This window comes from Manis javanica, chromosome 1 (genome assembly GCF_040802235.1).
Source record: "Manis javanica isolate MJ-LG chromosome 1, MJ_LKY, whole genome shotgun sequence".
Lineage (NCBI taxonomy): Eukaryota > Metazoa > Chordata > Mammalia > Pholidota > Manidae > Manis > Manis javanica.
In genome coordinates, this window is record NC_133156.1 from 205889038 (window position 1) to 205906560 (window position 17523).

The window sequence follows — 17523 nt, forward strand, 5'->3', positions numbered from 1 at the left end:
GGACAAAAACCACATGATCATCTCCATAGATGCTGAAAACGCATTCAACAAAATTCAACATCCATTCATGATAAAAAGTCTCAACACAATGGGTATAGAGGACAAGTACCTCAACATAATAAAGGCCATATATGATAAACCCACAGCCAACATCATACTGAATAGTGAGAAGCTGAAAGCTTTTCCTCTGCGATCGGGAACAAGACAGGGATACCCACTTTCCCCACTGTTATTCAACATAGTACTGGAGGTCCTAGCCATAGCAATTAGACAAAACAAACAAATACAAGGAATCCAGATCGGTAAAGAAGAAGTTAAACTGTCACTATTTGCAGATGACATGATATTGTACATAAAAAACCCTAAAGACTCCACTCCAAAACTACTAGAACTAATATTGGAATTCAGCAAAGTTGCAGGATACAAAATTAACACACAGAAATCTATGGCTTTCCTATACACTATCAGTGAACTAACAGAAAGAGAAATCAGGAAAACAATTCCATTCACAATAGCATCAAAAAGAATAAAATACCTAGGAATAAACCTAACCAAGGAAGTGAAAGACCTATACCCTGACAACTGTAAGACACTTTTAAGAGAAATTGAAGAGGTCACTAACAAATGGAAACTCATCCCATGCTCCTGGCTAGAAAGAATTAATATTGTCAAAATGGCCATCCTGCCCGAAGCAATCTACAGATTCGATGCAATCTCTATCAAATTACCAACAGCATTCTTCAACAAACTGGAACAAATAGTTCTAAATTTCATACGGAACCACCAAAGACCCCGAATAGCCAAAGCAATCCTGAGAAGGAAGAATAAAGTAGGGGGGATCTCGCTCCCCAACTTCAAGCTCTACTACAAAGCCACAGTAATCAAAACAATTAATTTGGTACTGGCACAAGAACACAGCCACAGACCAGTGGAACAAAACAGAGATTCCAAACATTAACCCAAACATATATGGTCAATTAATATTCGATAAAGGAGCCATGGACATACAATGGGGAAATGACAGTGTCTTCAACAGATGGTGCTGGCAAAACTGGACAGCTACATGTAAGAGAATGAAACTGGATCACTGTCTAACCCCATACACAAAAGTAACTTTGAAATGGATCAAAGACGTGAATGTAAGTAATGAAACCATAAAACTCTTAGAAAAAAACATAGACAAAAACATAGACAAAAATCTCTTAGACATAAACATGAGCGACTTCTTCATGAACATATCTCCCCGGGCAAGGGAAACAAAAGCAAAAATGAACAAGTGGGACTCTATCAAGCTGAAAAGTTCTGTACAGCAAAGGACACCATCAATAGAACAAAAAGGTATCCTACAGTATGGGAGAATATATTCATAAATGACAGATCCAATAAAGGGCTGACATCCAAAATATATAAAGAGCTCACACACCTCAACAAACAAAAAGCAAATAATCCAATTAAAAAATGGGCAGAGGAGCTGAATAGACAGTTCTCTAAAGAAGAAATTCAGATGGCCAACAGACACATGAAAAGATGCTCCACATCACTAATCATCAGAGAAATGCAAATTAAAACCACAATGAGATATCACCTCACCCCAGTAAAGATCACCACCATCCAAAAGACAAACAACAACAAATGTTGGGGAGGTTGTGGAGAAAGGGGAACTCTCTTACACTGCTGGTGGGAATGTAAATTAGTTCAACCATTGTGGAAAGCAGTATGGAGATTCCTCAAAATGCTCAAAATAGAAATACCATTTGACCCAGGAAGTCCACTTTTAGGAGTTTACCCTAAGAATGCAGCACTCCAGTTTGAAAAAGACAGATGCACCCCTATGTTTATTGCAGCACTATTTACAATAGCCAAGATATGGAAGCAACCTAAGTGTCCATAAGTAGATGAATGGGTAAAGAAGACGTGGTACATATACACAATGGAATATTATTCAGCCATAAGAAGAAAGAAAATTCTACCATTTACAACAACATGGATGGAGCTGGAGGGTATTATGCTCAGTGAAATAAGCCAGGTGGAGAGAGACAAGTACCAAATGATTCATATGTGGAGTATAAGAACAAAGAAACACTGACGGAACAAAACAGCAGCACAATCACGGAACCCAAGAATGGACTAACAGTTACCAAAGGGAAAGGGACTGAGGAGGATGGGTGGGAAGGGAGGGATAAGGGCAGGGAAAAAGAAAGGGGGCATTATGATTAGCATGTGTAATGTGTGTGGGGCCACGGGGAGGGCTGTACAACACAGAGCAGATGAGTAGGGATTCTGCAGCATCTTACTACACTGATGGACAGTGACTGTAATGGGGTTTGTGGGGGGGACTTGGCGAAGGGGGGAGCATAGTGAACATAATGTTCTTCATGCAATTGTAAATGAATGATACCAAAAAAAAAATCAATTGATCATGAATTGTGTACTTTAAGATGTTTTGAAGTGGTGACTTTTATCTTATGTGAATTTTATCTTAATAAAATAATCTATATTAAAAATCAACTGATCATATTTGTGAGGATCTATTTCTGGACAATCTTATTTTGTTCTATTGACCTCTATGTCTAAACTTTCACCAATACTACATTTTCTTTATTGCTTAACTTTAGAAAAAGTCTTAAAACTGAGTAGTGTGCATCCTCTGTTTTTTTTAAAATTATTGTTATTTTAGATTCTATGCCTTTTCATATGTGTTTTAGAATCATCTTGCCTGTATCTACAAAAATACTCTGCTTGGGTTTTGATTGTTATTGCATTAAATCTATAAAATCAATGGATCCCTGTAGGGTTGCCATGTAATATATAGGACATCCACTTAAATTTAATTTAAGATTAAAATGACCTAATGTTACAATAACATCGAAATATTGCATAGGACACAATTATATTAAAAATTATTCATTGTTTATCTGAAGTTCATTTTTATCTTGGCATCCTGTAATTTTTTCCTACATCTGGCAACTCTATAGTTTGGGAAGAATTAACACTTACCTATTTGAATGTTCTAATTCACAAACACAGAATTTCTCTTTATTTAGTTAAGGCTTCTTTTATTTCTTTCATCCCTGTCTTGTAATTTTTAGTATGCAGATTGTACACATTTTCTTGGATTTATACTTAAGTATCATTTATTTTGGAGCTATTATAGTGTTTTTTAAAATTCAGTTATCAGTTGTTCATTGCTAGTATATAGAAATACTATTGATTTTTGTATGTTGACATTGTATTCTACAACCTTGCTAAACTGAATTATTAGTTTTAGGAACTCTTTTGTAGCCTCCTTTGATCTTTTATGGAAGCAATCATATCATTTACAAATAGGGACACTTCTATTTATTTCTTTTCAATAAGTATGTCTTTTATTTTATTTTTCTAGCCTTATTGCACTGGCCAAGACTGCTAGTACAATGTTGAATAGGGATCGAGAGTGGAAATCCTTCCCTTTTTCCTGATCTTAGGGAAGAATTAGGTTTTTAAGGATACACTTTATTAGATTAAGGTTGTGTCCTCCTATTCCTAGTTTGCATAGATTTTGGTTTTGTTATGAATTTATGTTGGAATTTTTCAAATGCTTTCTCTGCATCAGTTGATATAATCATTTTTTTCCTTAGTCTGTAAATACAGTGGACTACATTGATTATTTTCAAAATGTTGAACTAGCCCTACTTCCCAGAATATATTATATTTGGTTGTGATGTATTATTATTTCTGTATATTACTACAGCTCATTTGTTTCTATTTTGCTGAGGACTTTTACATCAATATTTATGAGGGATGTCAGTCTGTAGTTTTATTTCTATTCTCATTTCCTAATTTAAACATTTAGCACTAAAAGTTTTCCTCTAAGCATTCCTTCAATTTTTTCCCATAAATTCTGACATGGTGCATTTTCATTTTAATTTAGTACAAAATATCATCTAATATTCCAAAATGTTTTCTAATTTCCCTTGAGATTTCCTCTTTGGTTTCAAGATTGAATGTTCGTTAATCTATCGTCAAAATCACTGATTATTTCTTCTGTCATTTCCATTCTGCAATTGATTCTCTCAAGTGTTTTTTAAATTTTTATTTATTGTGTTTTACAGTTATAAAAATTCCATTTTGTTCTTTTTCAGTGCTTCTGTTTCTCTGCTGAGACTTTTTAATCTTTCTATTTGTTTCAAGAGCATTCACACTTACTTATTGGACATGGTTAAAATAGTCCTTCAAAGTCTTTGATAATTCCAACTACTGCATCATCTAGAGATTGCCTTTGCCTTTGTTAGTTATTAAGCTATTCCTGGTTCTTTATAAATTTAGATTTGGTCAAAAAGTTTGAATTGATATTTTGAATATCATGTTATGAGTCTGTGGACTGCTGAGCTGACCATAGGGGGCATCCACAGTGGCTAGAGCTTATATGACATAGTACTGGAGAGATAAGAACTAAACAAAAGGGCTATTCTGGACATGTGAAGAGGGTCCCCTCAAGTTTTCATCAATGTACATATTAGTGTGTATGTGGGGAAACTACCTGAGAAAGAACCACTTGAAAGGATTAGAGAGAACAGTGCCTGGTGCTAGGAATAGTGTCTTTCCCCACCAGCCAGAGTGGGAAACCTCTTGATTCACAGGGCTTTGAGTAGAGTGCCTAGAAAGATCTTGTCTTGTTAGTGGAGAATAATTTACCATAGACTGAGCACTATTCTAGCTCTGCCTAACAATTTTAAAAATAAGACCAAAAATCATCAAACTATTTCCAACTAACTTAACTGTGTCCCAGTGTAAGGCTTAAGATTACATAAGGGAAGATTCAAAAGGACATATGCACCCCTATGTTTATCACAGTACTATTTACAATAGCCAAGATACGGAAGCAACCTAAGTGTCCATCAGTAGATGAATGGGTAAAGAAAACGTGGTACATATACACAATGGAATATTATTCAGCCATAAGAAGAAAGAAAATTCTACCATTTACAACAACATGGATGGAGCTGGAAGGTATTATGCTCAGTGAAAAAGCCAGGTGGAGAAAGACAAGTACCAAATGATTTCACTCATTTGTGGAGTATAACAACAAAGCAAGACTGAAGGAACAAAACAACAGCGGACGCACAGACTCCAAGAAGGGAATAGTGGTTACCAAAGGGAAGGGGTTGGGAAGGGTGGATGGGGCGGGAGGGAGAAGGGGAGTAAGGGGCATTATAATTAGCACACACAATGTAGGTAGGTCACAGGGAAGGCGGTACAGCATAGAGAAGACAAGTAGTGGCTCTATAGCATATTACTATGCTGATGGACAGTGATTGCAATGGGGTGGGGGAGAATTGATAATATGAGTGAATGATGAAACCACAATGTTGCTCATGTGAAACCTTCATAAGATTGTATATCAATGATATCTTAATTTAAAAAAAAGAATATATAAGGAAAAACAAAGATACCTATTGTGCAACAAGCTAAAATTTACAAAGTCTGGATTCCAATAAAAAATTACCAGGTATGCAAAGAAGCAAGAAAATATGTCCTTTAATGAGGAGAAATATGAATCATAAAATGATTACCCTAACTGCATGCATATGTTCCAAAGGTTACATGGAGACAGAGAATACTAAAGAGACCCAAATCAAATAAACTACATGTCTGAGAAGAAAAACACATTGGATGGGATGAATGTCAAATTAGACACTGTAGAAGAAAAGACTGAGCAAATTTGAAGACATAGCAATAGAAATTATCAAAATGAAACACACAGAGAAAATAAGTCTTTTTAATGAAAATATCATCACTGATCTGTGGAACAACTTAAAGCAGCCTGGTATAAATGTAACTGGAATCCTAGAACAAGGAAAGAGTGGGAGTGATGGAATAAATGTTTGAGTCCAACACTTCCTTCTTTTATTTTTATAATTTTAAATGTAGACAACTAATTTAAAAAGTAAAAAATTCTTGCAGGCCAGACATTTCCAGTAGGCTGCCAGTTTGAGGTCTCTGGCATAATGGCATGAGTAGGATAAAATACATCTCATATTAGACTATTGCATAATGAAGCAAAAGTTTTTCTCCTAGTGTTGCACTGCCCAAACTTAAGGCTCTTATTAGTGCTGCTCAGTGAGTAAGTTGCCCAGAGCCTACTTTGTGCTTCAGTGGAACATGAGTTAGACTTAAAAAGTAGGAGTAATAACAGGATAAGAACAGTCCAGAGCAGTATTTCACAGGGTGTGACTTGTGTAGTATCAAATGCAAACATAAGCCCCTTGAGTGCAGAACTAGTGAGAGATGGATTCCTGGATAACTCAAGGGCAGGGGTTGCTCTGAGAAAACTGCCACTTTGACATTTTCTCTGGAGGGAGGTTTGCCATTTACCTATAAGTCACAGGCTCAAAATAAGTCAGATATGGGTCAAATGAATCAGATATGGCTCATTTCCCTGCAGTATCTAGCCTGATTTAAATGCAGATACCTTAGTCTTTCTTCCTCTAACTGCTAACCCATTTTCAGTCATATCTGAATAACCAAGCCTTTTTTAAGGAGGCAATTTGAGCTCTGAAAAGAGCTTTTTCCTCTGGTGCTTTGTACTTTTAAAATACTGAATGGACATGCTTGGCTATTTGCCTTACGACAAGATAGCTGTCTTTTGAAAGAATATTGAAAAAAGATCCAGTTGTAATTCATTCAAATGACTTCTCCCATAGCCTCTCACATTTCAAAAGTATCATCATAGCCCATGCAAAAGTGCCAAATGCATTTTTGCATCTTCTGACCAAATGCCCCCAACTAGGCATGTTCCATGTAGTGGAGCAGTGTCCCTGGCAGGGATCAGTCCTAAAGCTGATGGAAAAGGGGTAGCTCATATGGAGTGGAGACACTGGTGGTTGCCTTCCAGCAACCTTCCAGCAACCCCTGCTTCCTTGTTGGGATTGTTTTGTTCTGCTGTTGATGGGACATTATGTGTTTCTCAGAGTCTGGGTCCTCCCCACTTTCCTAATCCCAGCAGTGGATTCCTCATCAATCTAAGGCTCTAAGCCAATTATGGCAAGAATAAAGCATCCTCCTTGCCTATGATTAGTTTAGGAATGAGCATACAATACATACAAAGCTATACAGTGAGAGGTGAAAGTGAGGGAGTATTTGGGGGGAGCTTTTCCAGAAGAAAATGATGAAGAGAAACAGTTCTTTGGTAGTGCCTGAAATACCAATATTAGTGATTATTTTTCCATTTGAATTTATCATTGCCTTTTGTTTTAGGTTAATATAATTATAATGCAAATGCCCCTGGGAGGAGTCACACCTGGACTCACACTGTCATGAATTAGTTTGTCAGCTCTCTAAAGGGTTTATTTAGGTGGTGTGGCAAGTTGCATGGTGCCCCTTCCCAGAAGATATGTCCACATCCTAATCTCTAGAACTAATCCTTGGAACAGTGGCTATTACCTTATTTGGAAAAGAGTCTCTGCAGATGAAATAAAGATAAATATTTTGAGATGAGGAGATTATCCTAGATTATCCTGGATTAAATTCAATGACAAGATGGAAGCAGAGGGAGATTAACATAGACACAGAGCAGAAGGGGATGTGAAGACAGAGGCAGAAACTGGAGTGATGAGTTCACAAGCCAAGGAAGCCAAAGAATGCTGACGGCCCCCAGAAGCTGGAAAAAGGCAAGGAAGAATTCTCCCCTACAGACTCTGGAGAGAGTAAGGCCCTCCTGACACCTGGATTTCAGACTTCTGGTCTCCAGAACTCTAAGAAAATAAAATCTCTGGTGCTTTCAATCTCCCAGTTTATGGAAATTTGTTGCCACAGCCACATGAAACTATAATAGGTGGCATGGGGTTGCTGAGTGTTTAAAGAAAGACTCAGAATGGGAAATCTTCCAGTCATGAAGAAGATTCATTGCCTGTACAAGGGTCAGCCTCTCTTCAGAGTCCCAGCTTCCACCCTAAGTGGGCCAGTTAGCCTGTGCCTTGCTCCGTACACAAACACAAACTCATAACTCCTTCTAGTCACATATCTCATTCCAACTCTGGCTGCAACATTGCTTCTCACCTTGTCCATTTGTCTTTCAGATACATGCCTTTTGATACAGGAAGTCAGATGCAGCACTATGGTAGATTGTTCAACACAAACTTTTCTCATTTCTGAGGATACAACTCAGCAGGCCCTGTCTCTTTAAGATCCTGTAAGTTTCCATAAGAAGAAGGACATACTTGGTAGATTCACTCCCCCACATGATTCTGACCAGGTAGTTGACATAGTTGGAGACTCTGGAAAAGAAGTAGGAATAGAAGTCAGGGGCAAAGGAACTGATGTTTGTTATGCAAGTGAGTACGTGAGCCTGGCTCTGTGTTCGTATTCACACACACAGTCTCGTTCAGTTCTCACAGGAATCAGACGAGGTAAGTCATAGGAGCATTCCTGCTTTATATACAGGGAAGCAGGGCCTCAAGGGGACATAATGTGTCCATGATCATACAAATTGTAGGTGATAGAAACAGGACTCAAGGTGGTCTATTTGGCTCCAAACCCCGTGTTTTCTACACTAGAAATTGCTGCCTTCCTGTGGAAGTTAGAAAAACTCAAGATGGAGAGCAAAGGATGAATGAAGGAAGTGTTGGATTCATGATTCTCTGTCGCTCTTTCCCCATAGGCAGCAGCAGAATATCCTCCGAGTCCCTGGAAAGGAGCAATCAACCTTCTGATGAAATGGGTCTGAGCTAGTTGTTTAAGGAAGAAATGCCACTCTGAATATGAAATGATACCAAACTTCCATATTGCTCACTGGCAACTTGAGCTGCTCAGTTACCCTAGAACATGGATCACCCAGAAATGGAAAGATAAGAGTACTTGCCTACCTAGGACTTAAGGGGTTGTTTCAATCCAGGTCTGGAGAATAGTACAGATGTGAGCCAAAGTCTGTTTGAAAAGTGAGGCAGGACTGTTTGAAAAGTGAAGCAGGAAGTGAGACTCTTCCTGCTTCGCTTCCTCTGTGCCCCAATCCAACCTTCCCAGTGGACTGCCCGCCACACACTACCCTGGGAAAGGTGTACTCACCCCGTTTGAACTGGGCCACTGAGCTTGCAGGATGGCATAACCAGAGGCAGAGCCAGAGTCCCCCTTTCCCTCCAATCCTTATAAGAAATTTCCCAGCGAGCACCAACTAAGCTTTTAAGAGAAAAAAGTTAAGCTTGCCATAGGAATATAAGTTTTGAAATCCCCAATTAAAATTCCTGGTTATTATCACCAATTTCTCTCTTGCACCCTACCATTTGGGAATGTCATGCTTCTTTCCCACTGCCTCCTATCCCCCTTAGGACATAAATGTCCTTTTCCAGGACAGCAAACTATCCAATTGTCTGATTTTTAAATCAAGCAACCACACACTTGTTCCTTCCATTAATAAGCTTAGTTCAAAAGAGGCAGGTAGAAGGCTATCTCTGGAAAACTGTTCTGGGAATATGCATTAAGACTGGCCTCTCCTGCACTGGTGTATTTGCTCTAATTAGCTTTGAGGTTTACCAAAAACTCCTCTGGTCAGTGCCCAGCAGAATCTATTTACCTGAAGTTCAACTTTCCTTCTGACGTTTCTCTTAGAACATAGACTGGGTCCAGGTTCTAAGTCCCTGCCTAAGCAGTTACAAGCTTGTGATTTTGAGTGAATCACTAAATGGCTATGAACCTCAGTGTCCTCGTCCATACAAAAGAAGTGAGTCATCTCTGCCACCTACTCATAGCAATGATCTCAAACAAGAGAAGGTATGTGAAAGCACATTGAAAACCACCAACTGGTGAAGCTGTGAATAATATCATTGTGAAAATCCTTGCCCCACCAGGATGTTAGCTGGCACCTCATTGCTCAGCATTCAGCACCGGTGGGAGGTCCTAACTTCCAACAGTTTGTAGTCTGATGTGGCATATATCCATGTATACTAACAGTTCACTTGTGGTGCACTCTAAGTTACAACTGAGTATTCTAAAACAGGACACTGTACCACGGGGTGGGGGAACAGGAGAATGTCTTCAGAGGAGACATCCTTTGTTCCAGGAACCTAAACAGCAACATTTCTGACAATGTCATTGAGCATCAGCTGGGACCCTTCTGTTGACTCTCTTTAAGGATCCTCTTCTCATGTAGGTCGGTTAGGACTGTTAGCAAATGCTTCGTAAATGAGAATTCAAACCTACCTCTACCATTTAAAAAATGTTTTTAATCAGTTTTTCTTCGTGCCTGCTGGAGTCACATAGAGAAGATCTGCCCATTTCTTCATAGACTGTAAGATAATTGCTTTATTTCTTTTTCAGATATTTTATTGTTAGTATGTAGAACTGCAACTGATTTCTGATGTTTGTTTTATATCCTGCAACTTTACTGAATTTGTTGATTAGTTGTAACAGTTTTTTGGTGGAGTCTTTAGGATTTTCTATATACAAGGTCATAAATTTGCAAACAGAAACACTTTTACTTCTTTTCCAATTTGGATGCCATTTGTTTCTTTTTCTTGCCTAACTGTTCTAACTAGGAATTCCAGAACTATGTTGAATAGGGCCAGTGAGAGTGGGCACCCTTGTCTTGTTCCTAATCTTAGAGGAAAATCTTTCAATCTTTCACCATTCAGTATGATGTTAGCTGTGGGGTTGTCATATATAGCCTTTATTATGTTGAGGTACATTCCTTCTGTACCCAACTTACTGAGCTTTTATCATAATAGGAGGTTATATTTTATCAAATGCTATTTCTGCATCTATTGAGATGATTGTATGATTTTTATCTTTCATTCTATCAATGTATCATATTTATTGATTTGCATATGTTGACCTATTCCTGCATCCCAGGGATAAATGTATGATCCTTTTAATGGGCTATTAAATTTGGTTTGCTAATATTTTGTTAAGAAGTTTGCATCTCTATTGATCAGTATTGGCCTGTATTCTTCTCTTGTAATGTTCTTATCTGGCTTTGGTATCAGGGTAATGCTGGCCTTATAAATGCTGGTCTTGAAAATGAGTTTGGAAGTGTTCTCTCCTCTTTTTGAAAGAGTTTAAGAAGGATTGGTATTAATTATTCTTTAAATGTGTGGTAGAATTCACGAGGGAAACCATCTGGGTCTAGAATTTTCTTTGTTGGGAGATTTTTATTACTGACTCAGTCTCCTTACTCATTATTGGTCTGTCCAGATTTTCTTCTTCTTCATGACTCAATCTTGGTAGGTTGTATGTTTTAGGAATTTATCTATTTCTTCCAGGCCATCCAATTTATCAGCATATAATTCTTCATAGTAATCTCATATGATCCTATTTCTATGGTATCAGTTGTAACGTCTCTTTTTTCATTTCTGATTTTATTTATTTGAATCTTCTGTCTTTTTTCTTAATTAGTCTAGCTAAAGTTTTGTCACTTTGGTTTATCTTTCCCAAAACCAGCTCTTAAAACAGCTGTTCTGAATTCTTTTTCAGGTAAACCACAGATCTCCACTGTTGGAGTTGGTTACTAGATCACTGTAATCCTTTGATGGTGCCATGTGCCCTTGATTTTTCAGGTTCCTTGAAGTTTGGCATTGCTGTCTTTGCATTTGAAATAGCAGTCACCTCTTCCAGTCTTTACAAACTTCTCCATTGCATTCCAATTCATATCTTTCGCTCCAATGGTGTGCTAGAACATCTCCATAGGAAACCTGAACTTCCGCAAAAGTCTCTCTCATCCATGCGGTGACTGTCTGTCAATGTTTTCCAGGGCCTACCAGACCATGGTTGAAAAGGTTTGGAGCCAGTTCATGGGCCACAGCTGGGACCAAGATCCACTTACACATTATCTGATACACAAGTGGAAGAAACTCCCCTCAGACTCCTTGATGTTTGGTGCCAGACCCCAATGCTCCCTCAAAGGCACTTTTGTACGTGGGTGGATGTCAAATTGTTGCTGAGGGGTGGGGCATGATGAGGATATGCTGATGTCACATGATGGAAGATATTTGCATGCAGAAGCCAGGTCTTCATTACATTTCCCTAGTCCAGACAAAATGCTTTAAGTGCATTCCATATAGGATAGGGATTCAAATCCTAGTGCCCTCTTGGTTGTCCTTCTTGAGACAGACTTAGGTTTTCCAGTATCTTGAAGTGTGTGTATTAGCCATCCATTGGCATGAAACAAACTACCCTAAAACTTGGTTGTTTAAAAGTATAAGTTATATTATCTTATGCCATTTCTGAGTGTACAAGTCAGTGATTTTTAGTATATTTACAAGGTTGTGCAACCATTGCTAATGTAATTCCAAAACATTTTCATTATTCTAAAAAGAATGAGTCAGGAATCAGTGAAGGCTTAGATGGGTAGTTCTGGCTCTGCGTTTCTCATGAGGTCCCAGTCAAGAGTCAGTCATTTGAAGGCTGCAATCATTTAAAGGCTTGACTGGAACTTGCTGGTCTTTGGCAGGACTCAGTTCCTGGAGGCCTGACTTCTTCACTCTGTGGACCTCTCCATAGAGCTGCTTGAGTGCTCACAAAAGACAGCAGCTTGCTTCCTCCAAAGGTAGTGATCAAAAAGAGAGAGCAAGAGGGAAGCCATAATATATTCTATGTCCTAATACACTATTCCTTCCTACTTATTCATTCTATAGAAACCAGTTCCACACTCAAGAAGGGAAATTTGGTTTCACCTTTTGAAGGAAGAAGCATCAAAGAGTTTGTGGACATAATTTAAAACTATTGGTGTGATTCTCAAAGTTGGCCGTTATGGTCAAGATGAAGTATAATCAGTGCAGTTTGCTCTCAAGCTATCAACTCTGATCTGCACTTTCATCTTTTCTTAATGTAAGTATGGTACAGTGGTCAGGTACATAGGCTCTGGAGTCAAATAAACTGAGTTAAAAGCCTGGCTCTTCTCTTCCTAGCTCGCTGCCCTTGGGCAACTTACTTAATCTAAGGATCCTCTTCTGCAAAACAAAGATAACAGACATGAGTTGTGATAATACTGGAAATGCTTGGTTTAATTCTCAATATGCTTTCAGTCAGTGTTAATGAAACCCAAGATAGCATAATTTCTTAAGCAGTCCTTTCAGTTTGTTGATTTATTATGACCTTGTAGCCAACTCAAAATGTTTTCTTGTTTTTACCTTATTAAAATAAACTGTATGCTCTGATTTCTCATACTAAATTTCTATAGATGCCTTTTATTAATTTTTAAGATTAAGATATAATCACATGCCATAAACTTCACCAGTTTAAAGTATACAATTCAGTGATATTTAGTTTATTCACAAGATTGTGCAACTATCACCACTATCAAATTCCAGAACATTTTTATTTCAAAAGAAATCCCATATCCATTAGCAGTCATTCCCCAGTGCCCCTATTTCTATTCCTTGCCAACTACTAATCTGCTTTTTCTAATGGATTTGCCTATGCTACACATTTCATATAAGTGTAATCACACAATATATGGCCTTTTGTGTCTATCTACTTTCACTTAGGATGATGTTTTCAAGGTTCATCCATATTGCAGAATGTATCAGTAGTTCTTTCATTTAAATGGCTGAATAATATTCTATTGCATGGAAATCCTATATTTTACTTATCCATTCATCAATTGATAGACAGTTGGTCATTTGATTCTTTTGGCTGTTACAAATAATGGTGCTATGAATATTCATGTACAAGTTTTTGTATGAGCATGTATTTTCATTTCTAATGAATATATCTCCAGAAGTGGAATTGCTGAGCCATATAGTAATTCTATGTTTAAGTTTTCCACGGTGGCTGCACCATTTTACATTTCCAACAGCAGTGCATGAGGGTTCTGATCTCCACATTGGAAATTATACATATATATATTTAACAATCAAAATAAAGGGATTAAGGTAAACTTTGACTTTCTTTTATTGATTTCAGACATTTTTTTCAGTAGCTTGAGATGATTGTGAATCCTGGTTCTCCCAATCTTATGTTTTTATTTGGTTTATTGATGAATATATTATATAGAATATCAGCCTGATTGGAACTAAATGGGAACCTAATCCATACTCCATTACTCCCACAAAAATATCATGATGGATATCAAACACATGCTTATATAAACAAACTCTAGATCTTCCAAATTCTCCAGACTATAGTTACAATATATAGTTATTATTGATATAGTTATAACCAGATCATAGTTAAAACATAATTCACAGAAAGGAACTTAGGAATCTAAGGAATACATACCAAGGTCACTAGGTAGTGACAGAGACAGTACCTGAATCCAGTTCCATTTTTCAACCGGTTATGCCTGTTGTTCTTCATAGTGTCACTCATAGCATAAGTGAAGGGAACAGTCACTAGACTGTTGACAGGGAACAGACATTTAGTTTGCTGGCATAGCAAACATCTCTAGTTCTTCCCTCTATATCAGAGCCACACTCAGCTATGGCATACCATTTCTGGTGAACCAATTCTGGTTTCATCTATCACAAATATTCCTTTAAATCTTAAAAAAAGAGTATGACATTTTAACTTTTTAAATGTTAATAAACCATCTTTTTAATAATGTATTTTAAAACTTGTGAACAGAAAACTTTACTAGTCTGTGTTTTCTATAACCTACATTTCCCCTTTTAAAAAATCTCTTACCCCATCTTCAGTCACCTCTCTTTCACATCTCATGAAAATTTCCAAGAATGATTTTGCCACATCTGTGTTTCCTCTAGTGCTGTGGTTTGTATTTGTTCAGACCCAGAGACTTGAACTCCTGTAAAGTGCTTAGATATCATCTTTTTTTTTTCTTTTGTGGCACACCTGAGTCCTTCTTCATATTTGTCCTACATTTTCCAACTTGAAGATCTTTATCCTTGGAGGAGAAGAAAGAAAAATAAGGGTTATTGTGTTTTTTTCTTCAGTCATCTGCAGCTTATTCACTAATTTTTCCAAAGAGTGTGCTATTCCTTCCTTTTTCACTGTTTGACTTAGAACATACTCATTCACAGTTCTCTCACATTAAAAATGGGAAGGAAGTGCCTTAGTTACTGATATGAAATGAGCTCCAAGAGTGAAGCAAGCATAGTAGAGGATCATAAACACAGGCTACTATCTTTTGCATAAATTCAAAAGATGAATATATCGTATTTCACTGACTATAAAAATGCACATTTTATTCACATTTTTGATGCTTCTGAATTAGAATTCATTGACCAATAGGTGGTAAATTATAGTTTAATTCACAGGGTTGTAAAAAATTTATTTTGTAGTAGTATAATAATATACTATATACTATGTATAATACATTATGTATGATTTATATATTAACAATATATAAACATAGTAACAGGGCATTTTGCAATCAATGGCATCCTGGGTTTGATAAAATACATTATTTCATTTGATTGCATATATGAAGAATTTTCTTGGGAGAATTTGAAAGAAACTGGTAAAATGGATTGCTCATAGGAAGAGATACTAAGTGTCTGGGAACAGGGGTGACAGAATTTCTACCACATTCCCTTTTGTATCTTTCACATTTTGAATTACATAACTATCTTAACAAATAAAACATCTGAATAATAAATTCAAATTTAGAAAGTATATCTGGTAACAAGTCTTCTTGACACCAAGAAGGTGTCAAGTCTTGTACTTTTTTTGTTCAGATTTGTACAGTTTTGTATTTGTTTCCAGTGATGGCCGATGAGTACCGTGAAGAGAGGGCTGAGAAAATTGTGGCACTGTTCTTCACTGAGTCCAGCATGATACCTAAGCAGACACTAGCTACACCTGACATCTTCCCTTTCTCCTAAGGACTTTGACCCTTATGAATCATCAACCAGATGTTTGTTGGTTAAAATTAAGTTCAAATACATTGCTCATATCATTTCCTTTATATGTCTACTAATGACATTGTTCCATAAGGCAAGGCAAAAATAAATCAGATGTGCTTTTATTAGACTTTGACTTCTAGCAGAAACATCTCACAAAGAAAAGAAAAACAGTTTAAATGGCAGCAGTGTACTTGGCAACAACTGGGATACCATGATAGCTCATGCATGGTGTTTGCTAAATGAACCAGAAGGCACATGCAATAAATGACTTTTGGCGGTTATGTCATTAAAACAGCTAATTCATTCCTGCAAAAAGAATGCAAAGAGCCACATACCAGACCACTCTCCATGTTTTACACACACAAAATGTAACATAACTCTCAAGTAAGTAAAATTAATCCTAGCAATCTTGGGTGGCAAAGAACAACTGATAACCACTGCAGAGCTGAGATATCAGCCCTATTCAAATAAGAACTCAAAAAGTTTAATACAGAATAGACGTAGAATTTTTAGGGCCAGAGATTTCAAGCTTGACAGAGATAGGATCCAAGCCAGTGCTGGTTGGGTATGGATAAGAGCGATTCCAGGGTGATTACCATCAATTCCTTTTCGTATATGTGGTTCCCTCTTATTGGCAGACTGGTGCACAGGGAAGCAAGCTTAAAGGTCCAGCAGTAAAATGAACAATTTTTGGTGGTTTGTGTGTTGGCGAACAGATACAATACTTTATAGAATTAGGACAGACCTATTTCAAATAAATTGACTTTTAATAAGATCGATTCTTTAATATGCAACTAACATAAAACATTTCCTTGTGATGAGAACTTTTAAGATCTACTCTCATAGTAACTTTCAAATATACAATATTATAATGTTAACTACAGTCATTATGTTGTACATTACATCACTAGAACTCTACTTCTAACTGGACGTTTTTTTCTATATTATGAAGTAGTCTGGGGACATTATTTTAATATATCTTTGAATATTGCACTCTGACTTACCCAGACTCAGTCTTTCTTGGCTCCAGTTCATCCACTTTATTTACCAGGAAATTATTTAAAATAGTTACAACACTAAAGAAATATTCTGGGGTTAAAAACAATAAACTGTACAGCAATAGATAACAAATACATAGGGTTTAGTCAAAGTAGCTATATAACTAATTTGCATATAGCTATTTTATTTTTTAGTTCTTGAGGTCTGTGATACATTTACTTAATTGTGCCCTGTAATTTTGGGTGAATTATGTAAGCTCCTTAAGCTTCAGTTTCATCATCTTAAAATGGGGGTAAATAAATACCTATCTGCCTCATAGTGTTATTTAAACAACAAAACAAAGAGTTTATAAAGTGCTAGCATGGTATCTTACAAATATAAAGCAATCTGTAAGTGTAAGCTATTTCCAGTTAATAAACTATACCATAGTAGTCAGGGTGACTAGCAGGAACTATGAATATACAGTCTACTTTTGGAGGGCATGTTTAAAGTTAAGCACCATAAAACACAGTATTTACATTTTTTTATTAAGGTATTATTGATATACACTCTTAAAACGGTTTCACATGAAAAAAAAATGCGGTTACTACATTTACCCATATTATCAAGTCCCCACCCATACCCCAATGCAGTCACTGTCCATCAGTGCAGCAAGTTGCCAGAGATCCACGATGTTCCTTCTCTGTGATCCCCCACACCAAGTGTACTAAACATAATACCCCTCAATCCCCTTCTCCCTCCCTCCCGACCCGCA